We start from the raw sequence: 21610 nt of genomic DNA, 5'->3' as shown, positions 1-21610 counted from the left end.
TTAAGTTCGGGTGGCTGACTCAAAATCAAGCCAAGGCGATGAATGAGACTAATTCAACAACTTTAAAATTTTAGATTTTATTGTTCTACTTCTACCAGAAAATAATAAGACACTCAAACCTCACATTGATATAGACAGAAGAAATTTCAATGCAAGGTAACGGTTCAGTGGGCTTTCCAGTTTCCACAAAGATATTTCGCGGACATTGCTTGAAATAAAAATGTGCCTGCGCCTAATCACCATCAAAGAATACTATCTTCTTATCCTCAAATCACACACGGGCATTAATCTTCAGTTAATGAGGAATCAAATTCCATTATGAAGCATGTCAGAACCTCCACGGTGGGAATAAGAATCACGGGGGGAAAACCCTCAATTTAGAATTTGTTCAATTTTTTTGTCTGTCAATGCAAAAACATGTGTCTACTTCAGTTCAAATAATAAAAAAAATGGCTTTAATTCGCCCGATGGCATAATGCACTTTAATAATTGAGATATTTTGGGCCCACGGGGAACTCAAATGGTGGAACCAAGTCTAGACTTAGTAAAAATGCATTCAAAAGTACGTAACAAATTTTCCTATTGTAATAATAACCCATTAACTTAAGACACCAAAAGAAAAGTTGTTAAGTTCTAAAAATTTAGGATTTTATGTATTTAGAACTCTAATGTGTAATATTGGCAAACCATGATCAAAACAATATGTTTAGTCATGTTTAGGCTTGTTCAAAGTTGATTAATTATTGTAAAGTTGGAATCGAGTGGCTGCAGATGTATTGGAGCATTTCAGCCTGACTCAATCAATCGAAGGATAGACTCGATCGATCGAATCTCGGGTCAGATGCGTTTTTTGCAGAATTTCCAACTCAGCCCTAACTCATTAAACGTTTAGGGTTTTATGTTTTTGCCCTAGGTGTATAAGGCAAAACCCTAGCCACGTTTTTAGAGTTGCTGCTGTTGTATTATTGCTCATACTTTTCTGTTTTGTGTAAATCTCTTGTGAGATCTAGAGGAGCTTTCCTTTACACAAAGCTTAGGGTTTTCAAAGTAGAGATATTATCTACATCTTGATGATCAACTCAGTTGCTGCCATTAGAGCTTAAAGAATAACAAGCGTGGGTGCTTGTAGCTGACTGGAGAATCCAAGAAAGAAGGAGTTCGTGGATTCGAAGCTTGCACGTGGTCGTGTCAGTAAGTTCTACTGGTGGGTAGCATTAGGAAGTCGAGCGGGGAGCTTGTAAGTCATTTTGTATGAACTTCGATTCTTTCGCATAATGGATTCAGGTTTGCCTTGAGGATCGGTGGGTCAAATCCTTCCTAGGTTTTTACCGTATGGTTTCCTAGGTGATCATATCATTGTGTTCTTTATTATTCCGCTGCTTTATATTATTGATATGATTGTTTGATTGTTTTAACCTAGAATTGCATAATTTGACTAAGTAACAGTTTGGCTAATTAATTAGGCTAATCAATCTAGTTGGTTTAAGGGGTCTAAAACCGTTCAAGTGGTATCAGAGTGGATAACTCTTTTGTTTGAGATTTTTTGATCTCTGGGCTGATCCTTGACCTCTGTTGTCATGAAGCATGGACATTCTCTAGTTGTTCCTCCTCACTTTGATGGGAATAACTATGCTTATTGGAAAGTAAGGATAAAAGCATTCCTGAAATCCATTGATGAGAGAGTTTGGAATTCCGTTGAATACGGATGGGAGAAGCCCACTACTCTTGTGAGTGAGTAGCAAACTTCTAAAAAAGAAGCAGCTGGGTTCAATAGCAAAGCTATGAATGCCATCTTTAATGCTGTTTCCATGGAGGAATTTAAGAGAATCTCTAATGTTGAGGTTACTCATATTGCTTGGAAAATCCTCCAAACTGTGCATGAAGGCACAAAGGCAGTTAAGATAAACAAACTGCAGCAACTAACTTCTAGGTTTGAGAGCATTAGGATGTCTGATAATGAATCATTTGATGAATTTTATGCCAAACTGAATGACATTGTTAATTCTGCTTTTAATTTAGGTGAAATCTATGATCAACCTAATATTGTTAGGAAGATTCTTAGATCTTTAACTGAAGACTTTAGACCCAAAGTGATTGCCATTACTGAAAGCAAGGATGTGGACTCCATCCCTGTTGATGAGCTTGTAGGATCTCTTTAGGCCTATGAGTCTGACCTACCTAAAACAAACAAATCCAAATCAATGGCTCTTAAGTCTGTTGATGATGTTGAGGTTGGTGAATTTGATGATGGGCTCTCTGCTACAGAGATAGCTTACCTTGCCAAAAATTTTAGAAATTTTTTGAGAAATACTAACAGAAGGGCAAGAGGTACAAACACTACTGAACCTAGAAACTTTAGGAAGAATAATCCCACTAAGGTTAATAACTTTGAAAAACCTAGAGAAAAAGTTGGTCAATCTTCAAACAATTCTTTGGGTGCTCAGTGTTTTGGTTGTCAAGGGTATGGTCATGTTAAATCTGAATGTCCTACATTCTTGAGAAATAAGGGTAAAGCTATAGCTGTAACCCTTAGTGATAATGAGGTTTCTGATGATGAGTCTGAATGTGATGAGGATGGAAACTTTATTGCTTTCACTGCTACAGCTATAGTGAATGAAAGCGTGTCTGTTGAGGAGAACCCTTCTGATGGGGAACTCTCTGAGAATGCAGATCTTTAAGAGGCCTATAATAAACTTTGCAAAGTTACTGCAAAGGATGCTATGAATGTTGAACTTGGCCTGAAGAAAATTGATTCTCTTGAGCTTGAAAAGAAGAATTTGCTTGTTAAATTTTTTGATGCTAATGATCTTTTGAACCATGTGAAGTCTGAGAACATGCTTTTGCTTGATAAAGTTAAAACTTTGGAACATGATTTATCGATTGCTAGATCTGCTAGTTCTAAACTTGATCACATGCTGAATGTTCAAAAGTATCCTTCTGATAAATCTGGGTTAGGTTATGTTGAAAGCATCTCTGTGTCTGCTCCTAATTCCACAAACTTTTTTCCTTCATCTTCTTCTGAACCTTCTGTGAGTGAGGTTGTGAGTGAAATAGTCAAACCACCTGTGAGTGAGGTTGTCAAACCTATAGAAGTTTCACCTCCTAGGAAGATTAGGGTTGATCTGGGAGAGTCTAAAGCTAAGGAGACTACCCTTCCCAAGGACAAGATGCATGGTAAACCTTCTTGGGTTTGTCATTATTGTGGAATGTCTAGACACATTCATCCTAACTGTTATAAGCTTCAAGCTGCTAAGAGAGCAAACAAACCAAAAGTGTCTGTGCCTCAAGCACAAGATCCTATGACACTTATTGGTGAATTGGTAAAGGCGTTGAACCTTTATTCCAATCCTAGAGTTGGAAATCACTCGAATGTGTGTAGGAACTCCAAATGCTCGTGGTGCATCTAAAAGGTTTTGGATGCAAAAGACTTGACCTAATTGAGTCTTTCTGACATGGTCCTTGTGCTTCATTGCTCATTCCTTTGTGACCATTGTTCTTTGGTTTTTGTGTTTCTTTTGTTTTTATTTCTAGGATTTGCATTGCATTACATTCATGCATTTCATTCTAGGATTTATTTGTTTTCTCTTTTAAAATTAAAAAAAAAAAAAGAAGCAAATTGTGTTTGGCATTATTTTTCTTGGTCTTTGAAAACCAGGTTAGTCAATTTATTTACACATAACATGTCTTATGTACCTTGTTTAGCTTTGATGAGCCTATTTATTGCACTTTACTAGTTGAAACTTTGTAATACATGTTGTGTGGGAAAGATGTTTATTGTGTTTATCACTTTGTCTTAATCTTGAAGTCACATGTTATTTGACTGTCGGACTTGATTCTTTTGAGAAAGGCATAAGTAACCATCTCACCACTGTTCACTAGCCAATTATGAACACCTTAGTGCATATCATAAGATTTTGTGCTCGAGAAAGTGTAGCACATGCACAAAAAGAACATAAAATGTAGCCTCTACTAATTACTTAATGCTTAAAATTGGTGTGCACTATTAGGCTTGATGCCAATTCACATAATTAAAATTGGTGTGTACTATTAGGCTTGATGCCAATTCACATAATTAAAATTGGTGTGTATTATTAGGCTTGATGCCAAATTTCACCTAATAATAGGGCAAAATTCAAGAAACTTACATGATTGCAAGCTTATGTTCTAGGAGATGTGGGAGTTATATGATGTAACTCTTTAGGTGATAGTCTCTTTTGAATTCTATGTGATGGATTTTGTAGACTTTGTGATTGATTGCTATTCACATATCACCTCACATGTATCTCAAGTTTTTGCTAGTTACACACACTACACAAGTTACTCTTTGTTAAACTTTGTACATCTTATTGTGTGTGTTTTTGGTTTGACCAACCAAATTTGAAAATAACTTGAGAATTATGCAAAACATTTTTTTTTGCTTGAGAATTTAAAGAAGAATGGCTGAAATTTTCTTTGGAGAAAATGGGATTAAAACTTGGGTTTTTGAAAAAGCATTCCATCTCATACTCATGCATTTTGTTTCAATAAGATTAATGCTTTGAGGAGTTGTTTTCAAAATATGGTTTGTGATTTTCAAAACTGTGATTTTTCTCAAAATTTTGTGAGCCTCTGCTTGGTTCGATCAATCCATTCTGTTTTTCGATCGATCGAAAAAGTGTTTCAATTTGTTAAAAAATGTCGGATTGATTCGATCGATTGAATGTAATTTTCAATCAATCGAAAGTCGTGAATCAGGTTTTTTAAAACACAATTCTTGACTAATTCAAACACTTTTTCAAAAAGGTTTTTCAAACTTTTCTTCTCTCTCCGACTAGGCAAGGCTCCACAGTCCAAATTTTTGTCGTTTTCCTCCGAAATTTTTGCAAGATTTCTCCTTCCTCAAGCCGGTAAGACTGTTTTGCCCTTCCTTTTGAGTTTATTTTCAATTTTCATGCATTTTTCATGCATTATTCTCTCAAATTTTTGGACCTTTCATAATTGGGATTTTTGTTGATTCACGCCCTATTTTGTTAAATTGATCAATGGGTTTTTGTTGGGACATGATATAAACTTGTTCTTGGTGGTTTAATTTGATCAATTTTGGGTTTTGTGAAAAATTAAAATTTCTAGGGCTTGTATTGATCCGAATTTGGGTTTTTTGTTCAATTGGGCTTAATTGATGAAATTGGCTTGTTGTTTTGATGACATTGGTTATTATCATCTGTTTTCACTCTTGTGTGATGATCAATTCATCAATTTGTTTAAAATTTATCAAGTGGTTTTTCAAATTTTTTGGGTTTTGTTAGAAACTCTATGCTCAAGCCAATTTTGTGTAATTGAACTTGTAAAGTTGTGATTTACAACTATGTGTTTTGTTGGCTTTTATTCCGTGCCAAATTTGATTGTAATTACTATCAATTGTTTATACCCTATATTTGTTGTGGGAATTGTTGTAAGGGGTGTGTGATAGAGAGTGTGTAAAGACTCAAGCAATTTGGAAGCTGATGGAATCTCGCGGGTATCTCGCGACTAAGCTTCCCGCGAAGTGAAGCATGTGCCCTGCACATGCTGGAATGCGAAGATTCATGATAGATGGAGACAGCTATCTCTCGCGAGTATCTCGCGGGTAAGGCCTTCCCGCGAGACACCCGCGAGACATGCTGTTCTGCCAGCCTGTATTGACTGACTCACACATTTTGCACCTATCCTATATAAACCCCCATTACCCACAAATGTTGAGGTATGCTTCAGAGAGAAAACCCTAGCCAAACACATTTGTAATTAGAGATTGTCATCCCCACCTTTCTCTATACACTTGCTTGTGGTACCTCCTCAACCCTTCCCTCTCCATTTCCACACCATTGAGAGGTTGATAGTCCAAACACTTACCACGCCTTTTGAGAGTGTTGTGTGACGTTTTGGTGCTGCTGGGAAGCATTGGAAGAAGCCTGGAATGGCAGATGCAACATGGAGCTTGTTGCGGGATCCGGATAATTAAGACAAGACACGGTTCCAAGAAGCCTTGTTGGAGTAGGAGCTTGGAGGGCTTAGGTACATCAGGTAGATTAGGCTTGGAGAGTCTCTTGCTTACTCATGTATCCCAACTGATTGTCTAGTAGATCGATTTCCGCTTTGAGGGCGGCAGAGAGGTTTTTCGCCGAGTTCTTCGGTTTCCTCTTCGAAAACACGTCTTGGTGTTTTCTGTGTTTGCATCTCTCTTCCCTACTCTTTTATATTCCATTACACTACTGTGTTGTTTAGTTTATGGATTAGAGTAGCTATATTGTTCATCCGCTCGCTTTTACACTATTTCGCACTTTATATTAAAGTTGTGTAAAATCTATCGAGCCGTAATTTTAATCGGGGGTCTAAACAGCTCTTCTGTTTTTCAACACGTTTTCGAGCTTTCAGAACTCAATTTGAACTTTGTTTACTGCATTAGTTCATGCATCACAACATTATTATTGTTCATGCATTATATAGATTTTTGTTCTATATTTTTTTGTACCAACTTGCAGTCTGCCCTTGGTTTTGTTTTTTTTTTTTTTTTGTTCTTTTGGTTTTCTCCTTGTGTCTTTGTCCTTTCCTTAGCACTATGCCTAGGAAGACTAGGGCTTGTAGGACTGTTTCCTCACCTTCTTCACTCCCTCCTTTTAACCGTGAGAAGTTTCTGAGTGAGAAAAACCAAGAGATTTTTGAGAAGCTAAACCTTAGGAGAAAGATTTGGGCTGAGCGTTCTGTTCTACTAGATGAACTTGATTCTGCCATTAGGGCAAACTTTGAGCATCGGGGCTGGTTACCCTTGGTGGATATTTCTGATCCTCCTCCACATTCTTCCTTGATTAGAGAGTTCTTTTCGAACATCTCTATCCGCATCTATGATTCCATACTTTGGTAAAGAGTTAGATACGAGGCGAAGAGTACACCATTACTCCTCAAGTAGTGGCTGATGCTCTTGGGGTACCTTTGGTCCAGAATCCTGTCTATCCTTATGATGAGTCTCTCGAGTTGAGTAATGTCTTGTCTTACATCACTGGGACATCTATCCAGTAGGGTTTTGATCTTAGGATCACCTCTGCTTAGCTTTCTGGGTTGCACTATCTCTTCTTTAGGATAACTTGTCATTCTCTTTGGCCCATATCCCATGTTCACACCATTCCTCTCGAGAGGTGTGTATTTTTGTATGCTCTTGTTACTAATGCTCTTATAAGTTTTCCTCATCTGTTTCTTCATTCTTTGAACGATGTTTATAGGAGCTTATCTTCTTCTCATGCCCTTGTTCATCCTATTTTCATTCATAGGATTTTGCTTTATCTTGATCTTAGTGGTTTCCCTTCCTCTGAGCCTGTTCATGTGATTGCTCCCATAGGTGCGTCTTTTCTTAGACAAAAGGCTGCTCATCTTAAAGCTGGCTCTAAACACCCTAGGTCTGAGTCTTCTAGTCGCGCACCTCCTCCATCTTCTTCTACAGGTCCTGCTGGTGAGGATGTACCTGATCCTGTTGGTGATGCTACTGCTACTGTTGCTGTTCCTCCACCTCCTTTGGTCGACTTTGATGTACGTCGTACCTTGGAGACTGTCATGATCGTTCAGGCAGCTCATGGTCAGATTTTGGTGGACTTGCTTGATGAGATTCGTGTTCTGCGAGCCGACTTGACGCATCTTCATTCTCCCTCACCACCTCCTTTTGATGATGACTTATGATTGCCCTTTGGCATTCCGTCACAAAAAAGGGGGAGTAAAGTTTTGCTTGTAGAGGGGTTTTTGTTGTTAGGGGGAGTATTTTTTTTTGTTTTTTTTTTTTAGGAGCTTGTGGAGTTGTTAGATTGTATCTAGTTGCTTCACTTTGTATATCATTTTTTTGGGAATATTCATGTTAGGGGGAGTAACATTGTTTTGATATACATGATATATATTTGATTCTTGTTGCTTTGTGATTCACTTCTTATTGATTTATATTTATGAGTTGTCCATTGATATATGTCTTTCTTTTGTGTTGTGTGAATCTTACAAGAATGTTATACCTGTTGTTTTACTCTTTTCTGTCACACATACGTTTATGCGTTTGTTAAGTGTTTCAGGAATATACAGGTTGATTCAATTGAGCTGCTATCTATACTTGCAACTGATGGATAATAGTTAGGATTGAATTTGAGTTTATGAGCATTTTTTTATGAAGGGCTTTTTACTTGTAAACTTTGAGATTTTAATTTGTGTTTTGTCACGGATTGCCAAAGGGGGAATTTGTTAGGTTCTAAAGATTTAGGATTTTATGTATTTAGAACTCTAATGTGTAATATTGGCAAACCATGATCAAAACAATATGTTTAGTCTTGTTTAGGCTTGCTTAAAGTTGATTAATTATTGTAAAGTTAGAATTGAGTGGCTACAGATGTATCGGAGCATTTCAGCCTGACTCGATCGATCGAATCTAGGGTCAGATGCGTTTTCTGCAGAATTTCCAACTCAGCCCTAACTCATTAAACGTTTAGGGTTTTATGTTTTTGCCTTAGGTATATAAGGCAAAACCCTAGCCACATTTTTAGAGATGCTCCTGTTGTATTGTTGCTCATACTTTTCTATTTTGTGTAAATCTCTTGTGAGATCTGGAGGAGCTTTCCATTACACAAAACTTAGGGTTTTCAAGGTAGAGATATTATCTACATCTTGGTGATCAACTTGGTTGCTGCCATTGGAGCTTAAAGAATAACAAGCGTGGGTGCTTGTAGCTGATTGGAGAATCCAAGAAAGAAGGAGTCAGTGGATTCGGAGCCTGCACGTGGTCGTGTCAGTAAGGTCTACTGGTGGGTAGCATTATGAAGTCGAGCGGGGAGCTTGTAAGTCCTTTTGTATGAACTTCGATTCTTTTGCATAGTGGATTCAGGTTTGCCTTGAGGATCGGTGGGTCAAATCCTTCTCAGGTTTTTACCGTGTGGTTTCTTGGGTGATTATATCATTGTGTTCTTTATTATTCCACTGCTTTATATTATTGATATGATTGTTTGATTGTTTTAACATAGAATTGCATAATTTGACTAAGTAATAACTTGGCTAATTAACTAGGCTAATCAATCTGGTTGGTTTAAGGGGTCTAAAACCGTTCCAAAAGGAACTGTGAGAATTCCTATAAAAGAATACAAATTGAGAGTTGCTAAAATTAATACACAATCATCTATCTAACGAAGGTAAGTGAACAAGAATAGTGATAACTTTGAGAACTATAAGAGCTAGAAGGGGCTAATCTTGCGAGCCAACTTTAACAAAAACTCAGGAACATGGCGTCTTCTTGGAGGGGCCATAGCATCCTTGTCAAGAGCTTCCTTATCACCGGCATGTATCACAGAAACTAAATGGTCAAACAGTTCGTCTATACCCCCTCTTAAAGGATCCTGCATCAAATGACCAAAATGTTGAGGGTTGCTTTGAAGCACAAGGCCCCCTTGCTGTATTCATGAATTATAAATGTCTATAAACAACTTCCTCTACGAGTTGTTATGGTGGATATGTCCACTTGGTAACATTAGTGAGTATATAGCATTTGATAGATCAGGCAAAATATGCCTAAATACGAACAGTGGTTATTAATAGAAGTAAATGTATGTAATAATATCAAATTATCAATCAATATACAAGAAGATATTCAAGGCATCACTTACTTGAAGAAACAAATCTATATGTGTTTTTCCCTCAAAAAGAACTAGCTTTGCTTGAGCTCCTGCCCTTTGAAGAGCATCTACGAAAGTTTTACTGCAAAAGATGAGTAAATATCTGCAAAAGATGAGGGGGACGTAAGTACCAAATTTTTTCATAGAATGACTAATTCCAATAGAAGAAATAACGGTATTAAGAGCCTTGTGGTTGATGGAATCTTGTCTTCTGATCAAGGTGTGATTGTTGATTGTATTACTCAATTCTTTATGAATTTATACTCGGAGCAGGAACACCCTTTCCAAATAATAATAAATATCAGAAAATTTAGTTAGTTGTCACGTTTCAAAACAATGCTGAAAACTAGCATCTTGAGTGTCTAAAACTCGAGTTCCAAGATAAAACTCGAGTTTTTAAGTCTCGATTTGTAAGTAGATGAGCCTGATGTGGAAAAAAATCCATGTGGAACTCGAGTTTTAAAGACTCGAGTTCCATAATTTTGCAGGAAAACGCTGCTATAGGGCTTTAAAATGCCACTATAGGGCTTAAAAATGCCACTATAGGGCTCCCTAAACTTGGTATGGGGTGATCACACTTATAAAAAAAAAATTGCAGGAAAACATTGCTATAGGGCTTTAAAACGTCACTATAGGGCTTTAAAATGCCACTATAGGGCTCCCCGAACCTGGTATGGGGTAATCACACTTACAAAAAAAAATTGCAGGAAAACGTCGCTATAGTGCTTTAAAATGTCACTATAGATGTGACACCTCTATAGATAGACCCTTTGAGGAGGCAGCAATTTTTGATGTCATACAGAATTTTAATGGTGACAAAGCACCTGGACCAGATAGGCTTCCAATGGCCTTCTTCCAAACATGTTGGGGTATTCTTAAAACTGATCTTATGGTTGTATTTCACCATTTTTTTGCTAAAGGTCAGTTTGAGAAAAGCTTGAATGCAACATTCATCACTCTTATCCCTAAAAAAAATCCAGCAATTGAAGTCAAGGATTTTTGCCCCATTAGTCTTGTTGGGGGGTTTATAAAATCATTGCTAAGGTCTTAGCCACCAGACTTCGCACGGTTATGGAAGATATAATTTCTTCTTCTCAAAATGCTCTTGTGAGGAAAAGGTAGATTCTTGACCCTATGCTTATTGCTAACGAATGCCTCAACAGTAGAGTGAAAACTGGTTTGCCGGGATACTTTGCAAATTAGATGTTGAGAAGGCTTTTGATCATGTCAACTAGGGTTTTCTTATGTAGTTACTAGAATGGAGTGGGTAATCTGCTAAATGGAGGTGGTGGATTTTCTTTTGTATATCTAGAATTCGCTTCTCTATTTTGATAAATGGCACTCCTTATGGATTTTTTGAGAGATCCAAGGGGTTGAGACAAGGTGACCCATTGTCCCCTTTATTTTTTGTCTTGGTGATGGAAGCCCTTAGGAGAATGTTGGATGAGGCTATCCATGATGGTCACATGTCAGGCTTTGGTGTAGGTTGTTTAGAGGGAAGATCTTTAGAGGTGTCACATCTGCTCTTTACGGACGACACTTTAATTTTTTGTGATACTGATTTGGATCAGGTTTTGTTTCTCCATATGATTCTCATTTGGTTTGAGGCGGTTTCAGGTCTAAAGATAAATTTGGGTAAGTCAGAGCTGGTTCCTATTGGTATGGTGCATAATCTTGACTTATTGTACTAGACATTTTGTTGAATTCTACAATTTTGAACCTAAGATCTAATCACTTTAAGGGGTGGTTGCCAAGATTGTCTGCAAATGTTGAAGTGCTCAATCTAGCTAACAATTCATTTTTTGGACTTATTACCACTTTCTTGTGCCAAAAGATGAATAAAAAATAAATAAATTGCAGGTTCTAGATGTATCAAACAATTTCTTACTTGGAGAACTTTCTAACTGTTGGAAGTACTGGCAATCTTTGATCCATTTAAACTTGGGGAGCAATAATTTATTAGGTAGAATTCCTTATTCTCTATGGTCTTTAGTTGGACTCTGTTAGGTTCTAAGGTCTTAGGATTTTATGTATTTAGAACTCTAATTTGTAATGTTGGCAAACCATGATCAAAACATTGTATGGTGTCTTCTTTAGACTTGCTCAAAGTTGGTTTAATATTGTAAAGTTGGAATCGAGTGGCTGCAGAAGTATTTGGGACTCTCGGCCTGGCTCGATCGATCGAAGAATAGACTCGATCGATCGAAAAACGCACAGGTTGAATTTTCTGCAGAATTTCCAACTCAGCCCTACTTCATTAAACGTTTAGGGTTTTATGTTTTTACCCTAGGTATATAAATAAAACCCTAGCCACGTTTTTGGAGGTTGTCCATAATTGTATTGTTGCTCATACATTGCTGTTTTGTGTGAATCTCGTGTGAGATCTTTGAGGAGCTTTCCTTTACACAAAACTTAGGGCTTTCATGGTGGAGATTATTTCAACATCTTGAAGATCATTATTGTTGCAACCATTGGAACTTAAAAGAAAAGCAAGCGGGGAGCTTGTAGCTGATTGAAGAATTCAAGAAAGAAGTAGTCCGTGGATTCGGAGCCTGCGCGTGGTTGTGTCAGGAAGTTCTACTGGTGGGTAGCATTAGGAAGTCGAGCGGGGAGCTTGTAGTCCTTTTGTACGAACTTCAATTCTTTCATAGTGAATTCAGGTTAGCCTTGAGGATCGGTGGGTCAAATCCTCCCCAGGTTTTTACCGTGTGGTTTCCTGGGTGATCATATCTTGTGTTATTTATTTTCCGCTGCATTATATCTTGATATGATTGTTTGGATTGTTTTAACCTAGAATTGCTTAATTTGACTAAGTAACAACTTGGCTAATTAATCTAGGCTACGCAATCTGTGTGTTTAAGGGGTCTAAAACCGTTCAAGTGGTATCAGAGCTGGTAGCTCTTTTTGTTTGAGATTTTTAATCTCTGAGCTGATCCTTGACCCCTGTTGTCATGGAGCATGGACACTCTCTGTTTGTTCCTCCTCATTTTGATGGGAACAACTATGCCTATTGGAAAGTAAGGATGAAAGCATTCCTGAAATCCATTGATGAAAGGGTTTGGAATTCCGTTGAATACGGATGGGAGAAGCCCGCTACTCCTGTGAGTGAGTGGCAAACTTCTGAAAAAGAAGCAGCAAGCTTCAATAGCAAAGCTATGAATGCTATCTTTAATGCTGTTTCTATGGAGGAATTTAAGAGAATCTCTAATGTTGAGGTTGCTCATACTGCTTGGAAAATCCTCCAAACTGTGCATGAAGGCACAAAGGCAGTTAAGATAAACAAACTGCAGCAATTAACTTCTAGGTTTGAAAACATTAGGATGTCTGATGATGAATCCTTTGATGAATTTTATGCCAAACTGAATGATATTGTTAATTCTGCTTTTAATTTGGGTGAAATCTATGATCAACCTAAGATTGTTAGGAAGATTCTTAGATCTTTAACTGAAGACTTTAGACCCAAAGTGACTGCCATAACTGAAAGCAAGGATGTGGACTCCATCCCTGTTGATGAGCTTGTAGGATCTCTTCAATCCTATGAGTCTGACCTACCTAAAGTGAACAAATCCAAATCAATGGCTCTTAAGTCAGTTGATGATGTTGATGGTGGTGGATTTGATGATGAGCTCTCTGCTACAGAGATTGCCTATCTTGCCAAAAACTTTAAGAACTTTCTTAGGAATACAAATAGAAAGGCAAGAGGTACTTACACTGCTGAACCTAGAAATTTTAGGAAGAATGATCCCACTAAGGTTAACAATTTTGAAAAACCTAGAGAAAATTCTGGTCAATCTTCTAATAACTCTTTGGGTCCTCAGTGTTTTGGCTGTCAAGGGTATGGTCATGTGAAGTCTGAATGTCCTACATTCTTAAGGACTAAGGGTAAAGCTATGGCTGTAACCCTTAGTGATAATGAGGTTTCTGATGATGAGTCCGGTGGTGACGAGGATGGAAACTTCATTGCTTTCACGGCTACTGCTATAGTCAATGAAGGCATATCTGCTGAAGAGAACCCTTCTGATGGGGAACTCTCTGAAGATGCAGATCTTCAAGAGGCCTATAACAAACTTTGCAAAATTGCTGCAAAGGATGCTATGAAAGTTGAACTTGGCCTAAAGAAAATTGATTCTCTTGAGCTTGAAAAGAGAAATTTGCTTGTTAAACTGTTTGATGCAAATGAACTTTTGAACAATGTTAAATCTGAGAATATGCTTTTGCTTGATAAAGTTAGAACTTTGGAACATGATTTATCTGTTGCTAGATCTGCTAGTTCTAAACTTGATCACATGCTGAATGTTCAAAAGTATCCTTCTGATAAAACTGGGTTAGGATATGTTGAAAGCATCTTTGATACTGGACCACATTCCACTACTTTTGTTCCTTCTTCTTCTTCTGGACCTTCTGTGAGTGAGGTTGTGAGTGATACTGTCAAACCACCTGTGAGTGAGGTAGTTAAACCTGTAGAAGTTTCACCACCTAAGAAGACTAGGGTAGACTTAAGAGAATCTAAACCTAAGGAGCCTACCAAATCTAAGGACAAGATGCATGGTAAACCTGCGTGGGTTTGTCATTATTGTGGTAAGTCTGGACATATTCGTCCTAACTGTTACAAGCTTCAAGCTGATAAGAGAGCAAATAAACCAAAAGTGCCTGTGCCTCAAGCACAAGATCCTATGGCATTAATTGGTGAATTGGTAAAGGTGTTAAACCTTTATTCCAATCATGGAGTTGGGAATCACTCAAATGTGAATAAGAACTCCAATGCTCATGGTGCATCTAAAAAGTTTTGGATGCAAAAGACTCGAAATACTTGAGTCTTTCTGACATGGTCCTTGTACTTCATTGCTCTATTCTTCCGTGACCATTGTTCTTTTTTTTTTTTTTTTGTGTTTTCTTTGTTCTAGGACTTGCATTGCATTACATTCATGCATTTCATTCTAGGATTTATTTGTTTTCCTTTAAATAAATTAAAAAAAAAAAAAAAAAAAAAAAAGGAAAAGGAGGAAGCAAAATTTATGTTGAACATAATGTTCTTGATTTTTGAAAAACAAGGTTGGTCAATTTATTTACACATAACATGTCTTATGTACCTTGTTTAGCTTGGATGAGCTTACTTTATTGCACTTTACTAGTTTGAGCTTTGTAGTGCATGTTGTGTGGGAAAGATGTTTATGGTGTTTATCACTTTGTCTTAATCTTGAAGTCACATGTTATTTGACTGTCGGACTTGATCCTTTTGAGAAAGGCATAAATAACCATCTCACCACTGTTCACTAGCCAATCATGAACACCTTAGTGCATATCATAAGATTCTGTGCTCGAGAAAGTGTAGCACATGCACAAAAAGAACATAAGGTGTAGCCTCAAAATAAATTAAAACTGGTGTGTACTATTAGGCTTGATGCCAATTCACTTAATTCAAACCGGTGTGTACTATTAGGCTGAATGCCATCTCATGCAAATAAGAGGCAAAAATACAAGAAACTTACATGATTGCAAGCTTTTGTTCTAGGAGATGTGGGAGTTATAGGATGTAACTCTTTAGGTGATAGTCTCTTTTGAATTCTATGTGATGAATTTTGTAGACTTTGTGATTGATTGCTATTCACATATCACCTCACATGTATCTCAAGTTTTTGCTAGTATCACACACGACACAAGTTACTCTTTGTTAAACACTGTACATGCTAGTGTGTGTTTTTGGTCTGACCAACCAAGTTTGAAAATATCTTGAGATTTATGCACAACATATTTGTTGCTTGAGAAAATTCAATGGGAGTTTGATTGCAATTTGTTTAAGAATATTGGGTTCAAAATTTTGGGTTTTTGAAAAAGCATTCCATCTCATACTCATGCATTTTGTTTCTTCAATTTAATGCTTTGAGGAGTTATTTTCAAAATTCGGCTTGTGTCTTTCAAAAACTGTGATTTTTCCAAAATTTAGTGAGCCTCTGCCCATTTCGATCGATCCAACCTGTTTTTCGATCAATCGAAAAAGTGCTCTCATTTGTCTTAAAATGACTGTGCTTTTCGATCGATCGAATGTAATTTTCGATCGATCGAATATCGTGGAAAAGCTTTTTAAAAGTTCAGTTCTGACTTTTTCAAAGGTTCTATTCAATTTTTTTTCAAACTTTTCTCTCTCTCCGCGTTGGCAAGGCTCCACACCTCAGGATTTTTGTCGTTTTCCTCCGTTGTTTTTGCAAAATCTCTCTTTCCTCAAGCCGGTAAGACTCTTTTGCCCTTCCTTTTGATGTTATTTTCATTATTTCATGCATAAATCCATGCATTTAAGGGTAATTTTCGGACTTGATTCTTTTTGGATTTTCTGTTGATTCAAACCTTATTTTATGAAATTGATCATTGGGTTTTTGTGGGGACACATTATATTAATGATCCTTGGTGGTTAATTTGATCAATTTTGTGTTTTGTGAAAAATTGAAAATTCTAGGGTTTGTTCTTGATCCGAATTGGGGCTTTTGTTAAATTGGGTAGAATTTGATGAAATTGGCTTGTTGTGTTGGTGTAATTAAGCATTATAATCTATGTGCTGTGTTTTGTAATGCTCAATTCATCAATTTGTTGCAAAATTTTCAAGTGGTTTTTCAAATTTTTGGGATTTTTGATAGAAATTCCTTGTTCAAGCCAATTTTGTCCAATTACTCTCAATTAAACTTAATTTGTCACTGCATTTAGATCATGCATCACAACATTTTATTGTTCATGCATCATATAGATTTTTGTTCTATATTATTTATTGTGCTAATTTGCAGTCTGCCCTTGGTTTTGTTTTCTCTTGTTTCTTTGTGTTTTTCTCTTTGTGTCTCTGTCCTTTCCTTAGCACTATGCCTAGGAAAACTAGAGCCCGTAGGAGTGTTCCCTCACCTTCTCCTTCACCCCCTCCATCCTTTGATAGTGAGAGGTTTCCGAGTGAGGAAAACCAAGAGACTTTTGAGAAACTGACCGTTAAGAGAAAGATTTGGGCTGAGCGTTCTGTGCTGTTAGATGAGCTTGATCCTGCCATTAGGGCAAATTTTGAGCGTCGGGGTTGGTTACCCTTGGTGGATGTTTCTGATCCTCCTCCACCTTCTGCCTTGATTAGAGAGTTCTATTCGAACATCTCTATCCGCGTCTATGATTCCAACACTCTAGTTAAGAGTTGGATACGAGGCGTAGAGTACACCATTACTCCTCGGGTAGTGGCTGATGCTCTAGGGGTACCTTTGGTCCAGCATCCTGTCTATCCTTATGATGAGTCTCCCGAGATTAGCGATGTTTTGTCATACGTCACTGGTACTACTGTCCAGTGGGGTTCTGATCCTCGGATCACTTCTGCTGAGCTCTCTGGGTTGCACTATCTGTTCTTTCGGATAGCTTGTCATTCGATCTGGCCTATTTCCCATGTTCACACCATTCCTCTTGAGAGGTGTGTTTTTCTGTACGCTCTTGTTACTGATGCTCCTATTAGTTTTCCCCATCTTTTTCTTCGTTCTTTGAATGAAGTTTATAGGAGTTCATCTACTGCTCATGCTCTTGTTCATCCTATTTTCATTCATAGGATTCTTCTCTTTCTTGGTCTTGATGACTTTCCTTCCTCTGAGCCCGTCCATGTGATAGGACCTTTAGGTGCGTCTTTTCTTAGACAGAGGGCCGCTCATCTTCGAGCTGGTTCTAAACACCCTAGATCTGAGCCCTCTAGTAGTGCACCTCCTCCTTCTTCTTCTGCAGGTATGGCTGGTGAGGATATTCCTATTCCTGTTGGTGCTGATGCTGCTGCTGCTGATGTTCCTCCACCTCCTTCGGCCGACTTTGATGTTCGTCGTACTTTGGAGACTGTCATGACTGTTCAGCAGGCTCATGGTCAGATTTTGGTGGACTTGCTGGATGAGATGCGTGCTCTCCGAGCTGATCTTGCGCGTCTTCATTCACCCTCACCACCTCCTTTTGATGGCGACTTGTGATTGCCCTTTGGCATTCCGTCACAAAAAGGGGGAGTGGAGTTTTGACTTGTAGTAGTGTTTTTGTTGTTAGGGGGAGATTTTTTTTGTTTTAGAGGAGCTTGTGGAGTTTTTAGATTGTATCTATGTGCTTCACTTTGTATATCATTTTTGGGGATATTCATGTTAGGGGGAGTAACATTGATTGATATACATGATATTTTTTATTGATTCTTGTTGCTTTATGATTCACTGCGTATTGATTTATATTTATGACTTGTTCATTTTTATATGTCTTTATTTTGTGTTGTGTGGATCTTACAAGAATGTTATACCTGTTGTTTTACTCTTTACTGTCACACATGCGTTTATGCGTTTGTTGAGTATTTCAGGATTATACAGGTTGATTCAACTAAGCTGCTGTCTACACTTGCAACTATGGATAGTAGTTAGGCTGAATTGAATTTTATGAGCATTATCTTTGTAAAGGGCTTTTTATTTGTAAAACTTTGAGCTGTTAATTAGGGTTTTGTCACGGATTGCCAAAGGGGGAGTTTGTTAGGTTCTAAGGTCTTAGGATTTTATGTATTTAGAACTCTAATTTGTAATGTTGGCAAACCATGATCAAAACATTGTATTTAGTCTTATTTAGACTTGCTCAAAGTTGGTTTAATATTGTAAAGTTGGAATCGAGTGGCTGCAGAAGTACTTGGGACTTTCGGCCTGGCTCGATCGATCGAAGAATAGACTCGATCGATCGAAAATCGCACAGGTTGAATTTTCTGCAGAATTTCCAACTCAGCCCTACTTCATTAAACGTTTAGGGTTTTATGTTTTTACCCTAGGTATATAAATAAAACCCTAGCCACGTTTTTGAAGGTTGTCCATATTGTATTGTTGCTCATACATTGCTGTTTTGTGTGAATCTCGTGTGAGATCTTTGAGGAGCTTTCCTTTACACAAAACTTAGGGTTTTCATGGTGGAGATTATTTCAACATCTTGAAGATCATTACTGTTGCAACCATTGGAACTTAAAAGAAAAGCAAGCGGGGAGCTTGTAGCTGATTGAAGAATTCAAGAAAGAAGTAGTCCGTGGATTCGGAGCCTGCGCGTGGTCGTGTCAGGAAGTTCTACTGGTGGGTAGCATTAGGAAGTCGAGCGGGGAGCTTGTAGTCCTTTTGTACGAACTTCAATTCTTTCATAGTGAATTCAGGTTAGCCTTGAGGATCGGTGGGTCAAATCCTCCCCAGGTTTTTACCGTGTGGTTTCCTGGGTGATCATATCTTGTGTTATTTATTTTCCGCTGCATTATATCTTGATATGATTGTTTGGATTGTTTTAACCTAGAATTGCTTAATTTGACTAAGTAACAACTTGGCTAATTAATCTAGGCTACGCAATCTGTGTGTTTTAAGGGGTCTAAAACCGTTCAGACTCAAATCATTGAGCTTACAAAATAATAACATCTACGGGGATATTCCTTTGTCATTGAAAAGGTGCTCAAAATTAGGGCTCATTGATATAGGTGATAATAATTTTTCAAGGACTATACCACTCTGGATTACAAAATTGACACAACTTATAGTTCTCCGTCTAAGATCTAGTGGATTCAAGGGAAATATTCTAAATATATGCCAAATTTCTTTTCATAGAATATTGGATCTTGAAAATAATAGCCTATCAGGGCCCATACCAATTTACTTTAAAAATATCAGTGCCATGGTTATGCCTGACCCTAATCATGATTTTTATTTTGACATTTTAGAGTACAGCTTCAACTATGGCTCTTACCTTGAGAATCATATGCTGGTTCCAAAAGGACATGAACTGCAATACCCTTTCAAGTAACAACTTGTCTGGATCAATTCCTGTTGAAATATCAGTTGTTTCTGAATTATAATTTTTCAACTTATCTCGAAATCATTTGATGGGCAACATACCAGCAAACATTGGGCTAATGAAGGAGTTAGAGTCAATGGATCTCTCACAAAATCATCTATCTGGTGAAATTCCTCTAAGTATGTCTAATTTGACATATCTTGATTACTTGGACTTGTCATATAACAATTTCTCAGGTAGAATTCCTTCAAGCACCCAACTTCAGTCTTTTGATGCTGTCAGATATATTGGCAATCCTCAATTGTGTGGTGATCCTCTCCCAAATGGCTACACACCATCAATTGGAGAATCTCATAATAGAACATCAATTGGCGAAACTAAAGAGGACTTTGAAAATTCTAGCTTCTATATGGGTATGGGAGTTGGATTCGCAATTGGATTTTGGGGAGTTTGTGGAGGTCTCTTCTTTAAAAGGACATGGAGGCATGCTTATTTCAAATTTGTCAATGACACAAAGGTTTGGTTTTCTGTGACTACAATACTAAAGGTGAAATGGTTATTGGAAAAGCTATGAAGTAACCACCTTAGTCAATGAAGGATATCAGTATCTAGCTAAAAGGTATTGCTTCAAATAATATGTCCTTAAATACTGGTTTGTTCATGTTTATGTAGCAGTCACTTATTTTGAATATATGATTTAATTCATAACTAAATGTGATAGTCATTTGGATTTTTTTTCACAAATATGGCATACCGTTAGCCTCAGTCTTTATTTGCAACTAGTACATTGTGTTAGAAATAAAGTTCATGCAGATATCTTAAAGGATATCATTATCTTTGAGCTACCATTGAACTTCGTTTAGAGATATTTGAAAGAACAAATAGAGAGATCATGTGAAATTCTCAATGGAAGCAAAGGGCTACTATGCCGAGAGGAATTGTTTCTCATATAAAAATACAAGAAATATGTGGTGTAGTTTTTGTTTTGTTTTAAAAATATAAAATTAGAATTGTTAATTTTATTATTATTATTTTTTAATACAATGCATAGCATATTTTCTCAACTCATACGCTATAAGCTTCAATTCCATAGGAAGATTTACTAATAAAATATTAAGGAAAAAACTTAAGTACTCTACTTAGGTGTCAATCATTGAAAGAAGAAAATATTGGCTTAATTATTTACCTTTTTCCTTATTCAACTAAGTTAAGTTTCAAAACAAGTAAATTGACTAAGTGCTTCTTATGTACTTGTTGATCATAATTGTTTTGCTTATTGTAATGTAAGCTTGTTTTGGTATGTGAAATAAAAATAATACACTATAATCTCAAACATATGAGTGTTAAATTAAATTATGACATGGTCACTTCTTCTTATTTGAGAGTTAAATAATCTATTAGCCAGAAAGATATACTTACTCCACCCTTTTTTTCCTAATCCCTTAAATGCCAAAATAATCTGGTCAATTGATCATTCAAATTGTGACATGGGTAGATTTGCATATTTGAGAATCAAATAACCTATTAGGCTAAAAAAATACCAACTCCACCTTTTTATTTGCCAATCTCATAAAATTTTAAAAACTACCATTTTTTTTTTTTTGTTTATCTTGGGGTATATTTGTAAAACATGGGGCTCTCTTGTGCTTTATTTGGGAATTTTACTTTTCATGTTTGCTGAATGTGGTTCCACTAACTTCAATGGAATTTTATGATTTGGCAGGTGCAAACATCACCTATTGGGATGTTTTTGGATTATTTACGTAGATGTTATGTGTAGAAGGTCCTTGACGGGCTGTGTTTGTGTTTGCTAGTGACCCAATCTGCTAGAAATCAATTCTACAAGATACAATTGCTCTATACACTACAAAGGTAGAATATATATGGTGGTAATAGAGGCAACAAAAGAACCAGTTTGGCGAACCACGAACATTTATGAACGGTTTTAGACCCCTTAAAACAACCAGATTGGTTAGCCTAGATTAATTAGCCAAGTTGTTACTTAGTCAAATTATGCAATTCTAGGTTAAAGCAATCAAATAATCATATCAAAATAATAAAGCAGCGGAATAATAAAAGACACAATGATATGATCACCCAGGAAACCACACGGTAAAAACCTGGGGAGGATTTGACCTAGCTATCCTCAAGGTAAACCTGAATCCACTATGCAAAAGAATCGAAGTTCA

This window comes from Quercus suber, unplaced genomic scaffold (genome assembly GCF_002906115.3).
Source record: "Quercus suber isolate HL8 unplaced genomic scaffold, Cork oak 2.0 scaffold_287, whole genome shotgun sequence".
In the NCBI taxonomy this organism is placed as follows: domain Eukaryota; kingdom Viridiplantae; phylum Streptophyta; class Magnoliopsida; order Fagales; family Fagaceae; genus Quercus; species Quercus suber.
The sequence above is the reverse complement of the archived record's forward strand: the minus strand, read 5'-3'. Positions refer to the sequence as shown.